The sequence below is a fragment of the Pseudoliparis swirei genome, chromosome 22 (assembly GCF_029220125.1).
Source record: "Pseudoliparis swirei isolate HS2019 ecotype Mariana Trench chromosome 22, NWPU_hadal_v1, whole genome shotgun sequence".
Classification (NCBI taxonomy): domain Eukaryota; kingdom Metazoa; phylum Chordata; class Actinopteri; order Perciformes; family Liparidae; genus Pseudoliparis; species Pseudoliparis swirei.
This window is the reverse complement of record NC_079409.1, coordinates 7,213,961-7,229,371: the sequence shown is the minus strand read 5'-3', so window position 1 is coordinate 7,229,371 and position 15,411 is coordinate 7,213,961. Positions and strand designations below refer to the sequence as shown.

General features: G+C 42.7%; 1 protein-coding gene across 1 annotated transcript in view; it reads right to left on the bottom strand.

Moving 5' to 3' along the window:
• The window catches only part of pou3f1 (POU class 3 homeobox 1), an 85,823-nt gene extending 71,006 nt beyond the window's left edge, over window positions 1–14,817 (bottom strand). Inside the window, exon 1 of the mRNA XM_056445218.1 lies at window positions 14,760–14,817. The gene's annotated coding sequence lies outside the window, so the exon portion shown is untranslated. The remainder of the gene's footprint in view (window positions 1–14,759) is intronic.
• Window positions 14,818–15,411: the final 594 nt, after the last annotated feature.

Below are 15,411 nucleotides of genomic sequence, written 5' to 3'. Positions count from 1 at the left end.
TGTGTGTGTGTGTGTGTGTGTGTGTGTGTGTGTGTGCATGCATGTTTGTTTGTGTGAGCATTGCTGAGGTTGTGTGATATTAAGAAAAAAAAAGAAACTCTGAATAATGCATGAGTCTTTTGGTCAATGCATTGTGATTTGCTTTAAGGAGGCCTTCTCTCAGCCATTATAAGATTAAACCCAACCTTGGTTCGTCTAGAGTGGCCGGGACATGCAAGAGACCTGTCAACACTGCAGGAATTTGGACCTCACATACACTAACACACACACACACACACATACAGTATATACACACACACACACACGGTCATATTCAATATATATATCCCATCACATAAACACACACCAACATGCAGCCACACAAGACTCACAAGTAACCAGATACAGTTACGTATACAGACACACTAACATACAAACCTAGGATGTATCACAATGAATAGTCACAATTAAGTGAGGGAACGATAATGAGTAAAAAAAGAAAACGAGAGATAAACATTTAAATGAGTAAAAAAAAGAACAATCTCTGGAAAAAGGTAAGAAAAGGATGAACGCAGGAGTGAAAGCAATCCGTCAGTTCCACTGGGGATGTTGGTAAATTGTGGTCCCTCGTTGTTTCGATTCCTGTCCAGCCCGTGCGCCTGCTGTGTGACATGCTTCAATCATTTTTTATTGAGCCCTAAGTCTCTCTCCTGCTCTCTCTTTCTCCCTCCCCTTTCAATCAGTTCTGTTGTTGTTCCCAATCAATAATCAATTTCCTTGAGAAATAATGGGCCATTGCTATTTTGGGTCTTGCACATAGCCCTTGACCTTATGATAGGCTAATGGCAAATTCAAGGAGGCTGGGATGAAGGACTGGTCCTGTCCCATTAAGAATCATGACCCTGGAACATGGAAAATCAGGGAATGAAGGGAAAAGCTGGATGGGCTGTAGAGGGACTGCAGGCCACGCTCCTTTTGAGGGCCGCTATCTGTGCATCCATTCAGGTGCTAGGTATCCACCTCAATGGAGGAACTGCGTGCTAAGACACAGCACTAACACAACTGTATGCTCGCCACTTGATTATGGCAAAATGTGTAAAACAAATCAAGTTTCCAGAAAAGATTGGTTACTATATGAAGAGAATAACAACTTTTCCATTATTTTCAAATCGAAATCACAAAAAAAAAAGATGCTTCGGTGGAAACTAACAACAATCTGTACGGGATGTGACAACGAATGTGCAGCGCTAACAGCCTCCATGTGTGAAACAAAAGGTAATGAGAGCAACAGAGAAAGGTAGCGAGTGAAGTAAAAACAGAGAATGAGAGAGGGAGAGAGAGAGGGAAAAGCACATTCAGTTTAGCAGGACATTTAAGACTCCTCGCCTCTTGTTCTGCGCTTGTTGGCGTGTTACAAGAAACCAGCATCCCGCGGGACCTCCTCTGCATAAGATGAGGGAGGGGATGATGAGAAGAAGAGAGAGGGGACATGAGAAGAGAGTGGAGGAAGGAGGGAAAAGGTGGGGATGCGCTGGCTGAGAGGGAGGGAAGGGAAACCTAGTTAGAGGAGAAGATGGAGAGTGAAGGAAGGGGAAGTCTTAAGAGGTTCGAGACGAGATATAGACGGAGGGATTCTATACGTAACATGTTATGACATTGTTTCTAAAGTTGTGTTCCAAATATGTACGGTGTGAACTGCCTTTTGGGGGGATTTTTAACACTCGACAGATCTTCGCGTCAACTGGCCTATCCTGCCACACTCTATAATTCAGCTCTTTATCTTCCAAAATAATGCATATTTCATTTTGCAACAATATACAGCAGCACGCATGCATGTGAAGAAAAAGATGTTCCCACGTTTTCAAAACAATAGTCAGCACAGTTTCTTTTCTTTTTTTCTAGATCTTTTTATTCAGACATCTTTAAAGAAAACAATGGGTGCCCGTGGATGTCTTCTTTTCTCTTGTTTTGTTTTTCAAAAGCTGTTTATTCAATTCATACCTTCCCTGGTCATTTATGTTGTTTTCACAATCTGAAATTGGAGAATTTCTAAAAATTGCAAACAGCAACTTCACATTATATCGATTGATCCAACAATAATTTTTCTTGGATAATCTATCAATCATTTTATCTATAAAATCTCTAAAAAGTTTTAAAAATTAAATTCTAACAATAATAACGAGAGCCCAAGGTGATGTTCTAAATCCCTCAGATATTCAGGTTGTGTAGCATCAAATCTAATTAAATTAAACTGAGACCTGTGAATTGTGTATTTTATTATGAAAGATTATGCATAATGTATTGGTAATAAAACAAGATATCAAAGTAAATTTAACAATGATATACCACGATACTTAAAAGTGCCACATGTCGCCATCTTAAAGAGGAAAGCTAAGCTGATCAGTGGCATGGCCTTTTAATCTGCCTCCCTCCTCAGTAGCAACAAGCAACGTGAGTCGCCGCCCGACAGAACAAGTTTAATATTCACGATACGAGGCAAGCTCCTCAATGTTCAAAATTAGTGCTCTGCCAAGTTCACCCGTGTATGTAGAGGGGCTGTGACGGGAGAGTGTGGCAGGGAAAGAGAGGGTTAGGAGGATAGTTAGAAACGAAGAGGAGGGAGAGAGAGAGATTTTATTATTCACACAGGGCATAATAAACCAGGCACGCTCGGTTAGCAACACTTAAACTCCCTGTGCTGGAGCGGTTAGCCGCTAATGCGACAGCAGTGATTTGGACATGTCCTATTAATAGTGCAGGGGAGGTTTCCATGCATGCTAATAGTGGTGTGTATTAGCTATTAATAGAATCACATAGGGGGCCTGAGACGGGAGAACATTCCTGTGTAGAGAGGAGTGTGTGTTATTCTCGGTGTGTGTGTGTGTGTGAGAGAGAGAGAGTAAGGCTACACCCTGTATCTTTCTCCAACCGTTAGCGGTGATGCAGAGTCAGTGTGTGTGAGTCAATCCTCAGGGGGGGTGGAGTGGGGAAGAGACCATGGATGGAGCAGGTGAGGATTTTGGATGAGGTATAATTTTTTGGGGCGTGTGTTAGAGAGAGAGAGAGAGGTTTTGAAGCCGATGCAGTGTGGTGCAGCTGGAAGTTTGGAAGTGTTGAGCGCTCCTCCTGGATATTTCATGGCCTGAGACCTCAACCAGGCCCTGAGATTCTTCCTCTCCCTCCCTCTCAACTACAAAGCTGGGGCATTTATACCGGACTAGACAGAGACAGGAGAGGAGGGGAGGTGGGGATCACTGGTCAGTGGTGCCAGGAGAACAGCCTCGTCCTCAACGCCAAGAGACCGGAGAGGAGATCAGGACTACACACAGCGGAGGAGAGCACACCCCATCTCCATAATAGGAGTTGCAGTAGAGGGTCAGCAGAGCTCAAGTTCCGCGCGCACATCTCCGAGAGACCTCACACGACACCACACACACGTCGTGGGTGAAAAGCCCAACAACGCCTGTATTTCCTTAGACTGATGAAACATGGCCCCGCCCGCATCAGAACATGAACATTCTACACCCATCGAGAGTGGAGTGTTCCTGGACAGGTTGCACCACCGCCTGGTACTGGACCGCCGCCGCCTGGAGCGGCAGAGGGCAGAGGTGGTGGCACATCGCTGGATCATCGTTACATCCCCTCCCATACATCAAGCATATATATAAGCGGCCAGGGCCAAACGCCAAATGAATGACAACAACCACCTCCCACACAAACTGTTCACATACCCTTCATACCGCAGTATGGCACCAGCAGTGCAGAGCAAAACGGCAGTTTCAGAGACTGCTTCTTCCAGTCAGCTGCTCAGGCTGGACTGAGAGGACTGAGACATACTACAACATATATTACAAGATGTGAATATTCATCTATATTATGTATATTTATATATTTTATTATATATATATATAATATATATATATATTATATATATATTATATATATATATATATATATATATATATAAAAGTTATTATTTTATTATTGTTTATATATATATATGTTATATATTTATTCTATTACATTGTTTTTATTATATATTGTTAATACTTTCTTTTTTTTTTATTGTATTAGTTTATTCTCATCCATATTCTTTTTTTTTTTTTACTGCTGCTGGGTGTTTTTGCATATAAATTTTTACAAACCGATTATACTTGTATAAAAGGGGATGTGACAATAAAAACTTGAAACTTGAAACTTGAAACATCCTTCTGGTTCTCCACCCCCGACATGGAGATGAGGAGGGAAAGCTTCCCTTCTTTGCTCGGAGTCAATGAATCTGGCAAGAGCTTAGAAACATCAAGGAGAATATAGAGAACCACGAGTCGAACTCAAGATAATAATGTCTTGTGTGAAACAATTTTCAGAATAATAAAAATACAGAAAAATGTGTTTGTCTACTCAGAAACACTGGCATCAGTTATTCATTATTTTTGTATCTGTAATATTGTTGGTCTAAGAATCAGTATCTTAATTAAATGGTCATTATTTTAGATAAGAACATGTAAAGCTTCCTTTGACATCATATTATTTGGGATCATGTGGTCAAAAGAAAAGATATAATATATATATATATATAGAGAGGAAACATATTAATTTGTATTAGAAAAAGTAATTAATTTAACATTAAGTAGTAGGTGAATAGTAGAGTATTTTAATGAAAAGTAATCTGAAAGTGCCATCTATCTCTGACAGCTGTTATTTGATTATTATAGTGTATATTTTTTAAATACCGTAAAACATGTTTGCTTTGTGCAAAAACAGCACGGTCATATCAATGAAAACAGGTATCGCCGACTCTGTGCTTCAATACAAAGATACTGGCATCTTGACATTTGTTTTTCAAATGGCACGTCGAACTCACCTTAGAAGGGAACCTGTAAATTTTTTTTTTTTTTTTTGCCAACCAGCTTTTTTTGAGCAGACGGTGTACATAATGTTGTGATATCAATGTCTTCTCAGAGAGGGAAACGGGATGAGCATGTGTGTGTATGTGTGAGCATATGTGTGTGTGTGTGTGTGTGTGTGCGAGTGCATGCTCTGGGCAGGTGTGTGTTGACAGAGGTGACTGTTTTCTCTCTCCATATTTTTACACAGAAGCGTTACACTCCCACATTAAAAACAGACACATATATGTGCAACACACACACACACACACACACACACACACACGCTAACACTCATCCTCTCACTTTATTTCATATTTGGATCCTGAAATCACTGCGACTCTGACTGCCCAAATAAACAATACTTATTAATCCTATATTGTGTATCTATTCCTGCATATGTGTGTGTGTGTGTGTGTGTGTGTGTGTGTGTGTGTGTGTGTGTGTGTGTGTGTGTGTGTGTGTGTGCGGGCATGCATGTCAGAGGGCAAGTTCGTGCATGTGTGTGTGTGTATGCATCGTGCTGCTGAATAGGTATTGTTTTCCCCTGCGCTTCTGATCGGGCAATTTGGCAGCGGGCTCAGGGAGGGGATGCTAATGCGGATCTAATGAGTCGGCGGGCCTGCAGGATTGAGAAGTGTATCGGTGCAGTAATGTGGGGAGATGGGCCCGTGCCGCCTTGAGGGATTAGGCTTTTGAGCTGCAGTGGATGGGGGGGGGGGGACCCCAGCAAGGCCACATCCTGCCACCTCTTTCCTCCTCCCATCTTATACCTTTCCTTCTCTCTCCTGAACAGTTCCCCTGGTGGATGAATGGGCTGCCGCCACAAGCCGGACACACCCTGGGAGTAATTGATTTCTTCAGCCCTCTTCTGTTATGGCGGTGGCGGCGATGGTGATGGCGGTGGTGACAATGGTGGAAGAAGCCCTCTAGTCTTGGTGTTTTGTCAGTGCACACTGATGCATGAGTAAAATAAACCGGGATTGACCGATTAGTTGCCAGTGAGTGGACGCTGGTGTTTACTGGTGTTGGGGGGAGAATGTGTAGTTGAGAGAGAGAGAGATGGCTTGCAGGCTGGAGATATCTCTTCAGAGGTCATGGATGGGGACAATGAAGTGTGAATGTGCTGTTCATCAAAATTACAAAAAAGAAAACAAATATTGCATCTCTGAGATTGCTGTCTCCGACCACAAGACTGTTATATTATTCACACGATTGAAATATCAAACAGAAACGTTTCTTTGCAGAAACAATATCCATTTTACTCTCTTTAATCCACAAAACAAGAAAACAGATCATTTTGAAAATGGGTGAGCCGTCCTGTGAGAGATAAGTGATGAGTGTTTGATTATTCCCCTTGTACTGTACCTCTAAAGACCTGCTGGTGGTGTGTGTGTGTGTGTGTGTGTGTGTGTGGGAGTGATGGCGAGGGTATGTGTGGTTGGGCTGTGCTAGTGGGGTGATCATGTCTCAGCATTGATATTCAAATATGCCCTGAAAATACAAACCCTTATGTCAGGGATCAAGGACTCGCCTGGTTTCAACACAATCACTTCACTGTGTATGCTCCTCTCATAAATAAAGGAGCAGCGCTCTACTTCATACCACTGTGTTTTAATTATTAAGATAGAACCACGGAGGTTATCTCTCTGTTCACAGTCAGCCAACCAGTGTCGAAAAGAAAATTTGAATTTTTGCCAGCGCAGTGCTTCGAGAAGTGAAGGACAATAGAATTCAAGTACTGAACTCTCAATCTTATAACAAAAACGAACACAACAGAGCCAGAGATGACACTTTAATGCCTCGGATGTTACGGCCACGAAGACTTTACAGCTTATCCCGAGACTAATAAAACAGCTACGTGATACAAAAGCGTAGAAAACGTGTCATAGTTGGCTCACTGCTCAAGGATACTTCTTGTCTCACGCGTCTCCATGTTGGAGGCGTACACTCACGACTAGAGAGATTCATCTAGATGCGTGAGGCTGCATGAAGTGAATTATCATTATGGCGAACACCCACATACCAGCTCTAAAGCTGGTCAGCATTGTAAAATAGGAATGTTGGGGCGAGGCACATTTCCTCTCTCATTTATTTAACCGGAGGACCATTATTTGTTTTCCTAGTGCTCATTAGTCAGGTGAGGCTGACATGGGCGGGCCACCGCGGTTGGGAGCCGAGGACGTTTCCTCCGTTTGTAACCGGGCAGACAGGAGGTGTGCCTTTGGGTTTAGAAGCACATTACATATTGCTTGTTGCCAAAGAGCGGAGGTAGTGAGGTGAAATGGTAAAGGAGGGAGAGGGAGAGGAGGGCGGAGAAGGAGAAGAAGGGGGAGGTAGTTATGTGGTAGTTTGAACCACATTGATTGCCGGTTTTTAATCGGGCATAACAAATATAACTTCCCTTGAGCTGAATTCCCCAGGTAAACCGTTATAAAACTAACCTTGTTATATCTATTGACAGGGCCTTTAAATAAATATTCGAGCAGTGTGTAGGGGGGGGGGGGGGGTTTAATCCATTGATTTCTGGGGAAAAAATAAAATACCATATAGTACTCATCTAACGAAGCACACCTCCACTGCTCCTCTCCCTCCCTCCCGACTCCTTTTCCATCCCCCCCTTTACCCACTCTCCTTAGCATATTAGGTGGAGAATAATGTGAAAAAATGCTTAGCACACGGGAACGAGGCCGGTGAGCACAGACGTGGGAGTGGGTCCCCCGGGGGGTGCGGTGGAGCCCCTATCCCATAAATCCCGGGCTCTGGTGCAAACAATCAATTTTCAATTTTAATTATTTACCACGGCCTGCCGGACAGAGGCATTTATTTTCCCGCACTGTCCGGGTAAAAAAAAAAGAGAAATTAGGAGATTCATATTTGGTAGAGTGGGGTGGAGAAACCAAAAAAGACCCTCTCAAAAAAAACATTTATTATCTTTCTCCCCCTTTCCCTATGCAACGAGCGGAGGTTAGCGATAGCCCGACGAGTCAATCGATAACTTCATAAATTTTCCCGGACCTCTATCGGCTGGCCCCTGCCACTCTTGCACCCATTGCTGTTTTAGCCGGGCTCCATCTATCGGGGACCAGTAACATTAAGCTTGTGTAAGGGGAGAAACTGGCAAAATGTACAGCTCAGCACTTTCTGTCCGAGCTCTCCAGGTTCTGGCCTCTGCTCTCACTAGCGTTCCGATATTTCATCTGTAAATTTAATTACAGAACCTGGGGCAATGCAGCCGCGGTATCCCCTGTCAAGCTCTCATTCACACACAACTGGTATTACAAGTTGCAACCTGCAATAAACTGCAATGTGAAAACACGGCGCGGCCGGACCGCGCGGCTCAAAGAGCTTCAGACAAACCAAATAAAATTGGGGACAGTTTACTACAGAAGATGTCAGTTTAAATAACATGTGACCATATATAAAAAATGTCCTGCTTCAGGATATGTTTTTCCCGACACCGTCCTTTCTGAACGGTGTGACCGATCTCACGGGCTGCAATAAAAACAGGCATTATTACCTTTTAACAAAAGACATCATGCTTAAAATAAAAAACCTGCCCATCGTCAATTAACAAACAACAATTAAGGGTCCATCGCTCACCTCTCTGGCCTTGTTGGACAGAAGTGGAAAGCAACACAGCAACACTTTAGTGTTACACTTTTCACCGTGATGTATCCAGCAGTCTATAGGAGGGACTCTAATGTGTCCATAAATTTCCGCGGCTGAGCACACCGGCCTCTCCGGAGTGAAGGCTTTAATGCCGATCAATGGGGCGCTGCTGATGATCTCATGCTTGCTATTTGTGGTGAACGTTTTGTGTTTTAAAACATGTATACCTGCATGACTTTGTTCGCCGTGAACCTCTGGAGTAATCTGTATTTTCTGGTATCATTAAGCTGTTCCATAGTATTTTGTACTGTATGTTTTTTATGGGAGGATGTTCAACAGCACTTATAAGGTATAAGGTCAAACTCTCTTTGGCGACTGATGAGAAGAGGAGTCTAAACGAATAAAAGCAGAGGATAAAACACGCTTGTGTTGTGTTATCATGTTTTAGAATCAATTATTAGTTTAACTAGGTCCCCTGTAACCGCTGTGGGCTTTCCAAGAGCATTAATTAAAACATATTCAGATGCAGTTGAATAGGAAACCAGATTTAATTTACAAAACAACGTTTTGTTAAAGCCTAGAAAGAGCTGTGTAGATGAAGTCATATGATAAGTATTCATCTGATTATAGCGAGTAAAAGCCACATTAATTTTTAGAAGGCAAACGGGACACATTGGGAGACGGGCTTATCGGCCACTCTTGCCGGAATAGTCCTTTAAATACTGGAAGAATGAATCGTTCTCAGGGTTCCCATTTCCAGGACTTTTTCAAAGATGATCTAGCCTGGGATCGCACCATTAGATCCTTTGAACACATGATATCTGATTTAAAGATGTGCAGACTATGGCTATAACTTATCCATTAAATCATCTGCAACATGCCTAGAAATTAGGAGGAAGTGATCAGAGCAAAAGGCAAACACACAAAACGCAGCAAAAAAAAACAAGCAAGCACGTCGACTTTAGCAACTGAAGCAAACATGCAAACCAATTCATTACTTATTTAGTTATTCCACCATTTAAAACAATTTTGGAAGAAGGTTTCCAGGTCGTTATGGTTCAAGGTAAAAAAAGAAAAATTTAATTATTACATTTTTACTTGGTTTGTTCATATCCAGGTAATTAGGATCCAGCTAGGACTTATTTGTTGGGTATCATACTGTCACGTCTCGTCTTTATCCCATATAAATAAGGCCAAAATAGACATATGAAAATGAATAATACTTTTATGCTGATGTGATTTTTCTTTTTTGCAATATTGGAAGTGAACCTTGCATGGTTATTTACATATTCAGTTACTTTTTTTATTCATTTTTTTACTGTGAAAAACACCACTTTTGCAGATATGTGGTTTCTATACGACTCAAGTGAGGCAGAAAGAAACCGGGCGAGGAGGAGACATTACAATTCATAGTGGAGGAAAGAAACAGCTAGCCTCTGGCTGTGTGAGTAGCTGGAGACAGGTAGACATAGAGAGCAACAAAGATACAAATAACTGTCAAGGCCCAGAAAGAAACAAAGCGGGCGATGGATGCGGTGGGGGAAAGGGAGACCTGAGCAGGAAAGAGACTAAGAGGCAGAGGGAGACCGAGAGTGTTTTAGTCCACAGCAGAATGTTGTTATTTATCTGGTGGCTGTTAAACAAATAAGGAGACTCCCAGGTCTGTGATTGTCTCCGTGGGATGCTGTCGGATTTATCTTCCCTCAGTATGCAACGAACCATCAAAACTCCAGCTGTGCGCTCTCTGCTCTCTTAACATGTTCTCCAATATATATATATATATATATATACACTACCATTCAAAAGTTTGGGGTCATCCAGACAATTTCGTGTCTTCCATGAAAACTCAGTATTATTTATCAAATGAATTGAAAATTGAATAGAAAATATAGTCAAGACATTGACAAGGTTAGAAATAATGATCAATATTTGAAGTATTAACTTTGTTCTTCAAACTTCAAGCTCAAAGGAAGGCCAGTTGTATAGCTTATATCACCAGCAAAACAGTTTTCAGCTGTGCTAACATAATTGCACAAGGGTTTTCTAATCAGATATTAGTGTTCTAAGGCGATTAGCAAACACAATGTACCATTAGAACACTGGAGTGATAGTTGATGGAAATGGGCCTCTATACACCTCTGGAGATATTTCATTAGAAACCAGACGTTTCCACCTAGAATAGTCATTTACCACATTAACAATGTATAGAGTGTATTTTTGATTCATGTTATCTTTATTGAAAAAACAGTGCTTTTCTTTGAAAAATAAAGACATTTCTAAGTGACCCCAAACTTTTGAACGATAGTGTATGTGTATTCTTGTTTTTTTTATCTGCTTCAACATTTATCAATGTCCTTCACAATGTTCCTTAAGTCTTGCTTTAACATTTTCCCTGAATGCTATCAAGGAAAATGCAAAAAGTAGATCTGCGTTTATACATTTCAGATTTGTATATCATTATGAATAAAAAAAGAGAGGAGCAATTAGCACGGAGAGAAGTAAACTCTTAAATACTGACAAAATGGCAGAAATAATCTAGTTTTTACAGAACGTCATACATAATGTGAAGCATGGAAGCCATTGGATCAAGACCCCATGGAGGATTCAACTGGCAATGCAAAAGTGTTCAGCAGATGAGTGAAACTTCTGCACCTTCAGATCCAGCAACTGCAGCCTCTGCGTCGACACTGCCTCCTGGAGCGTAGAAGCCAACCATAGCCCGATCCAATGCCTTAAAGTGGACCCCCTATTGCACTGGGACCTCTGACCTTTAGCGAGGACTGGGGCCTCTGACACCTGTGTGGCCAGAGGAAGCGGAGGTGGAGAAGGCTTGACCTCTCTTTCTGCATCTCTCCGAGGTGTTCGGTCGCAGATAAGGGTCAAGGGTTTGACCCCTGGGCCAGAGGGGTTATTGAGAACTGTTGACCCCTGCGACAGACCACTTGACCCCGCTTACTGTTGGGCTCAGGGAGCTTTCCTTGGTCCAGGACCCTGTGGCGGTAGCTTCCACCCCGAGCTCAGAGAGAGAATCGGTCAGGGCCGAACAAACGAGGTCAGGGCAGCAGTGCTGGGAGATTTATGTCTCTCTGAGGCTCCGTCAGCCTTCTGGCTTGGAGACGGAGCTCAAAGCTAAGGTTGGTGTGCTGCCGCCTTGGTAACATCGGAAGGAAACGACCTCGCCAACGGAGGTACGTGTTAAACGTTTAGTTATCACTTTTTGCAGGCAACTGAATTTTTCTCTCGTGGCAAAATTAGACAGTTACCTGCACTTGTCCCGACATGGCTCCACCCACCTACAAGGTAAACAAGCCGCGAAAGCAAGTGTTCAGTTGAAAATGGAGACGTTCATGCCATAAGGGCTCGAGGGCATCTGATGTAACTGTTGAGACACATCAACCGAAAGATGGACAGGAGGAGAAACTAGAAACTCCAGAACTATTTCTGTTTATTTTTCTATATAACAATGCATTCCGACTTAGCTTTTCTTTTTTTGTAGGTCACCAGGAAGAAAAAATAGCAAGCTATAGATAATGACCTCACACGACTGATCACGCCGACTCCCCGCGAGCAATAACGGAACAATAAGTCAACCTGCGACACTAAAACTTACTAACTCTCCCTCGTTCTTCTGTGAGCTCCATAACATATAAATAAATAAGTGCAGAACACACATATCAATCTATCTCCCTTTCCCTGTGCACAACCCTCTTTTAAAGCAGTGCTGCGGGCTTTTACCCAAATGGCGTCAGGGCCATCGGTATCATTTATAACAGGACGGCAGCGCTAATGCAGCGCATGGTTCAGCCAGGATGTTTTATTCATGCTGTTTTATTATTAGGGCCCCACTTAAAAAGGTGAGGCACTCTCCTCTCCTCTGGCCGCCTCCTGCCGGCGCTGACTGAGGCACGAGCTTTATCTATCACTCTGACAAGAGCGTCTTCCCTGGGAAGTCTTTCAGAAAACTTCAAACACCCTCACTATCGATTTCTCCCCCTCTCCACCTGGGCACCGGCATACATCTTCACCCCGCCGTGCACGGAGAGACAGAGCGGGTGGAAGTAGAAAGAGAAGTAAGGCGGGGGCAAAAAAAGAAAAGAAAAAAAAGGATGGAAGTAAAGTAAGAGAGACTCGGAGATAAAAGTGAAAGAGAAGAAGCCTGGCCACTGCATAACAATATGGGTGACCTCACTTCATTGCTCAAATTTCATGTTCGCTCCACACAGCAGGCAAGCACAGTGATTACAACATCCCCGGGTATGCTAATGATGCGTTCAAACAACACTTTGTGACATGTGATTAATTCAAACAGAAAGATCATATGCACATTGTACATCCCATGCCAAGTGATTGTTGGCGAAGCCTTTGTACACAATCAAAGATTCCCGGCCATGAAAGCAACACCTTGAAAGGGGAGAGCGGTCCTTGAATCCCAGAGACAATGGAGACACTGTCACTTTCTACTACAAGGGGGAAACATGAAGAGCTTGCAATTAAATCTTGAATTAATACCGCCACCATAGCGATTGCCCCTTGATATCTTTTTCAAGCCACTTCTTTAAACAAACAGCAACTTGTGTCTTAGTTGTCTTCAGTACCATAAGGAAAGGGGGAGAGGAAACTAGGGCAGATCTGTGCAACTGTATCGTGAGATGGACAGCTTTCATGTCATCTCCACACGACTCCCGTGTCTTTTGTACCTTTTTGTCGCAATTTCGACAGAGTAAATATAAAAAAATTAACGGAACAAGGACCCTTATTATTCTCTCTAATCAATGTCTCTCCTTGATAACAAAGAGACATCGTGTCTACAATTTGAGGTCGTTTGATGATGGGATTTATTACCTTGACCATTTGTTGGCAGAAGAGACGGCTCGTTGATACGGAAGGAGATATGATTTAATGAGTTGTTAATGATTTGTCCTCAGATGGTTAATGAGAAACGGTGGGCCTATGAACTATTTGAAAGTGCAGCCATATTTAAAGATTGTTTTAGAGCCCTGCACTTACTCTAAGGGGCACACATAAATTACATAATAGACTTGAGCTGATAGGCAAGTAATTAACTCCATAAAGTAGTAAGACAAACTGTGAGGAAGGATGTGAAAGCACGGGATCAATTACATTCCTGGCATGTCATTGGGCAGCCTTTCAAGTTTTAGCTTTAATTGTGGAATAGTAAACTTCACCATGAATCCATTCATTTACTTGGGTGGTAAAGAGCTTACAGCGTAGAGGTTCCAAATGTTTTTCCTCAGCGGTGTGCATCTTGCGTGGCTGTAAAGACCCCCTGGCACTCTAACACACTCTGAAATCAATAGCACAAGGCCCCATAGGAGAAGCTGGGAGGAAGCCATTGATTGACATGTTACTCTCATGTCAAACAGTAGAACATGGCATGGCAGCAACCACCTGCTGTCTGCTCCACCTGCCGCGCTCGCCTCACTAGATACATGTTACATTTCAAAAAAATAAGTGTTTCCTTGTTGTGTATTTATTTATTTTTAGATTTTTTTTAAAGATATACCGAGAGAACTGTCAAATCAAATAGTTCCGTTCCAGGTCCCGTCCTCATCGGTGATAGTAAACGCTTCACAGTCACTAAACCTGCCTTGTAACAAATGTCTTTATTGCTTCAAAGTATTTCCGGATCCCCCACAGACCCGCCTGAGCACCTCCTTGAAGTGGAGAAACATGTCTTGCTTGTTCGTGTTTCTTTTCCTGTTGCGTGAGCTGCGACATCCACCCTTCTCCACCCTCTCCCCTCCGACGTTGTAGCCTCCGGCTATCCCGCCTCGGCGGCTTGTTTTTCTTGACAGCGAGGGCTCACGTGCCATTGATTCTCGTTTGCACTTTGGTTGGAAAGAGGGAGGAAGTGCACCTGAGTGTTTACCCATGCTGCGATGTTTGCTGTGCCTGGTGTTGTGCGCCCCGAAAGAGGCATAAATTAGCGCCCTCGACAATGGCACCCTGAAGCAACCTCCTGGTGCCATCAATATGGAGCGAGAAGCAAGCTGGGAGCGCGTACTGTCAGAGGCCAAATGGTTGGGAGGAGATGTCACCATTCAGCAGATGCTAAGCAATCAGCAACTCTAACACATATGCACTAAATTAGACTTCCAGAAATGGACACATGAGCATCTGTGAATCCACACAAACACATACATTTAAATGGGTTGATATAAATAAGTACACAGAAACACCAATTAAGTATATCCCTGAAGTCTTCCTTCTTAGAATTTGCACAGATACTTGTAAAAGTGCAAACACAGTCGCACGTCTTACCTCCAGCCTTGAGTTGTGCTTTTCCTGACTCATGGCGAACGCCGTTCCTTCGAATAATGATTCTGAAATGACAAGTTCGGATGAAATCGATGGATTACAAGTGATGTGTAAATGAAGAACAGTCAAATGAGAGATTAAAAAAAAAAGACAAACAAGCAAATTAATATTTCATCATCAGTGAAATATTCATGCGTAAGACCTTTTATCAACCCTTTGTGTTGCATTTGTGTATGGGTGTATGGGTGCGTGCGTGTGTGTGTGTGTGCGCATGCATGTATAAGGTGAGCAAGAGGAGGGGGCATCTAAGACGTCCCACAAATGTTATAAACACCGGGAAAGAAGACAAAGACTTCCGAGCATTCATTAGGGGCACTCCTACAGTACATTAAAGAGACAGAGGGTGCAGTGGATGGTAGTATAAATATATATATATGTATATTTGTTATGGCTGTTCTCACACGGCATATACATTTTTAAATGCATGCTCTCTGTCTCTCAGTCCCACTCTAAATTAGCAATAAGAGCAAATGCATCTTGATCTACAGCCCGCTCTTTTTTCCCCCAGTTAATTGTCTGACAGGTGAGTAAATATTCTACAGCTGTCATGACAGCAATGTTCTAAACAAGTGCGATGTGTTTCTGGATGTGTTGT